A 3,791-nucleotide genomic window follows, 5' to 3' on the forward strand; every position below is an offset into this window, starting at 1 on the left:
TTGAGGTTATTAATTACAAACAAGTTTATAACTGCTACATCCTCCTAGAGAATTTTCCTCTTTTCATTATTATTTCTAATAATGTTTCCTGACCTAAAGTTTATTTTTTAATATTAATATAGCTACCCCAGCCTTATATCTGTTGGTAATTTCCAGCTACAGCTTTTCCCATTCTTTTACTGTCAACCTCTTTGAATCCTGAAGTTTAAGTGGTTCCCTTATAAACAACTTACATCTACATTTTGTAATAATAATATCTGTTCCAGTTAGTAAATTCAGTTCATACATTCATTGTAATTATTTGTACATTTCGACATGTCTGTCATGTTATTTTGTACTTTCTATTTACAGTATTCTGATTTTTAAATTATTTTCTATTTTTTTCCTTGTCTCCCCCTTTCTAACTTCTATTTTGTTGATCAAGTTCCCTTTATTCTTTTATTTTCTCCACTGGTTAAAAATACAAACATTCTGGGCCGGGCATAGTGGCTCACTCCTGTAATCCCAGCACTTTGGGATGCCAAGGTGGGCAGATTGCTTGATCCCAGGAGCTCAAGACCAGCCTGGGCAACATAGCAAAACCTTGTCTCTACAGAAAATACAAAAATTAGCCAGGAATGGTGGTGTGCACCCCCGTAGTCCAAGCTACTTGGGGGCCTGAGCCTGGGATGTCAAGGCTGCAGTGAGCTGTGTTCACACCACTGCACTCCAGCCTGGGTAACAAAGCAATACCCTGTCTTAAAAAAAAAAAAAAAAAAAAAAAATATTCATCCAGAAGTAACTTAAAATTTTACTTATTTGCTTACTAAAAGTCAAAAGTTAATCACATTTATATACACTTTCTGAACAATAAAAAAACTAGGAAATATTTGAAATTTAATCATACACCTCCCCACTTAAACGGGGTTCTTTTTTGTGGTATTTTACTTCCGTCTTGTTCATATCACCTCCTACCTCCATTACAGATGATCTATTTATTTTCAGTACAGATTCTTATTTTTACTATTAAAAATTTCAAAGGTACCCATTGGGAATTGAACTACTATGTTTTTTCTTCTTTCTAGAGATTGTATACATGTTTCCTGATAAGTAGTTTACCACATATTGCAGTAAACCAAAGCAGACAAATGACCAGTAAAGCTGTTTATTACCTCCTACTCATGCTCAGCTGGACCAGTGGAACACCATCCCAGTAGGAGAGACTTAGGGCAGGAGAAAACTGCAGAGTCCCTACCTAACCCAGAGACCTAGCAAACTGGTTTATACAGAAAGGATTTTCAGCAAACATGCAAATACACCAACATGTTATAAGAGCAAGATATCTTTTAGTCTATTTCTAGCAAACAGCATACATTCATAGGTACCCAGTAAAATAAGAATGAATGCCAACGTAGAAAGTATTTTTGCCTTCACAGCACTGACTAAAAAGCACACAGCATATAATACTTCGATCTTTAAGTCGGTAATCATGGAAGTTCCAAGATCATACCTACTAGGTTAGCCTGAGTATTCATCTATAAAATTTTTTTAAAAACTAAAACTTAAAAGACACTTCTAGAGACAATGGGATTAGCAGAAGACAGTGACACAAGGACTACAAATGTTAAAACGAGGAGTTGTTTTTTGCATGTAGCTTTTATGTAAAGGACATCTCTTTCCATTGATTCCTATGGCCAATACAAGCTGTGGTCATAGGAGATTCTGAAATCTCAGGATGGGCAGCTGGCTTGAATAACACCCTAGATAAATATCAGAAACCACACTGAAGTTGAAGTACTGAAACTCTGACTCATGTAAATAAGAGGTGTGAGTGCACAAAAAGATTCATGTAAAGCCTGCTGGGACAGAAGGTGTTGATGGTGGATTATTCCACACTGTTACACACCAACATGTATACTGGAGGAAGGGGTCTCCCAGGTGGAATGATTGACATGGCCTGCTCCAGAGGAGTCAAACTCAAAAACACCTAAGAGAGGTGTCTACTTGAGGAGGGGAGGAGTACCAGGGTTACTAAGTGGGGAGGATTACTAAGGTTAATTAATACAATAAGGCGTTTCAGGAGAAATAGGTCCAGGAGGGTTAGGTCATTTTGGTTTTGACCTACTGATACTTAGTACGAATGAGGAATTCCAGAACACATTCTTTCCAAGACATATTCTTCTGTCATCATCATGAGCAGACTCTGTTGGCTTATTGGGTTGGTGGCATCCAGAATGATCCCATTTATTGGCTGGAGGTAGGACCTAGTGTTGCAGATTTTTCTGGAAAGCTGGTATAGATGATTTGCACAACAAAGTCACCACTGGACCACTGCTTAAGTCCAGTCCCCAGCCTTCTTTTTCTGCTCTATAGTCCAAAAACGTTTATCTAAAAGCCAAAACATTGGTAAAGGTGAGCAGCATGTCGCATATGTCACCAGCCACTTCATCTTTATGATGCCGTAACATAGTTGTGAAAACTGCTATGTTGAATCCAGGAATCTGCTACAGAGGTTATTCTTCAATATATTTTTTCTGCCAAAAAAATATATTTATTAAAAATTGGCATGTAGTTTATTCTCTTCTGTGTCCTCAAAACTCCAGGTAGTACTTGTCTATGAAATTTCTCTGTAAAAAGTAGAACTTTTCATCCATGACAATGTCCTCTAATTATGCAACCACAGCATCAAATTCTGCATCAGAGGCGGAGAAGGACAGATTGAAGCTCTCTTCTTCTAAAGTACCCATGGCCGCCTCTGCTGCCATCACCGCCCCCTAGTGGTCAAGCGGGCTAATTGGGCTCCTGCCCTGCCAGGGGTCCAACTCTTACAGAGGGCACAGCGGTCGGCCAGCTGGGAGCAAGCCTCGTGGCCCAGGCTGCCCCCCCGCTCACTGCCTGGCCAGGTGAGCACCTGCATGTCTAGCTTGGCCTCACGCTCCAGCTGTGGTCACGCAGCGCACCAGCTGGGCCTCTTCATCCCACCAGGCTGCTCCGCATGCACCACCAGAGATGATGATGATGATGATGATGATGATGATGATTATTATTATTATTTTGAGACGAAGTCTCCGTCTGTCGCCCAGGCTGGAGTGCAGTGGCGCAATCTCGGCTCACCACAACCTCCACCTCCGAGATTCAAGCGATTCTCCTGCCCCATCTGCCAGAGTAGCTGGGATTAACAGGCTTGCACCACCACACCCAGCTAATTTTTGTATTTTTTAGTAGAGACGGGGTTTCACCGTGTTGACCAAGCTGGTCTTGAACTCCTGACCCCAGGTGATCCACTCGCCTTGGCCTCCCAAAGTACTGGGATTACAGGTGGGAGCCACGGTGCCCGGCCCGCCAGAGATTATTTAAAGGTATTTACATCTTTGCAAATTTCTTTGATGAGTACTTACCTTCAAATCTCACTCTTTGTGAGTTCAACTTTATTTTTCCTGAAGCACATCTTTTAGAAGTTTTTTCAGTGAATGCTAAAAATCCCTTAACTTTTGTTTTCTGAGAATAACAGCATGTGGTGCTTCACAACACACTACTCTGACAACAACTCTAGGAGCAGGATTATCTTTAGGTTACAGATAAGGACATGTTGCTCAGAAAGGTTATCTTACATCTCCATCAAGTAATGGAGGAAAGCAAGACTCTAAGTAGATCAGTTTGACTCCAATGCTCCAAAACCTAATTTCCCAATGCACTGGGAAGGAAAGTCAGGTAGGGATGGGATGGGAGGCGGTGAATTCAACAGTCACGTAGAACCGATGTCTCAGGCATGAGAGTGCTAAACAGCAGCTGTAGTCCCTGGAGACTTAGCT

At 41.1% G+C, this 3,791-nt stretch overlaps 1 pseudogene; it reads right to left on the minus strand.

The window, feature by feature from the left end:
• Positions 1 to 2,243: 2,243 nt before the first annotated feature.
• On the minus strand, positions 2,244 to 2,726 carry LOC100977346 (ADP-ribosylation factor-like protein 2-binding protein; annotated as a pseudogene).
• Between the last annotated feature and the right edge of the window lie 1,065 nt (positions 2,727 to 3,791).

This window comes from Pan paniscus, chromosome 19 (genome assembly GCF_029289425.2).
Source record: "Pan paniscus chromosome 19, NHGRI_mPanPan1-v2.0_pri, whole genome shotgun sequence".
In the NCBI taxonomy this organism is placed as follows: Eukaryota; Metazoa; Chordata; class Mammalia; order Primates; family Hominidae; genus Pan; species Pan paniscus.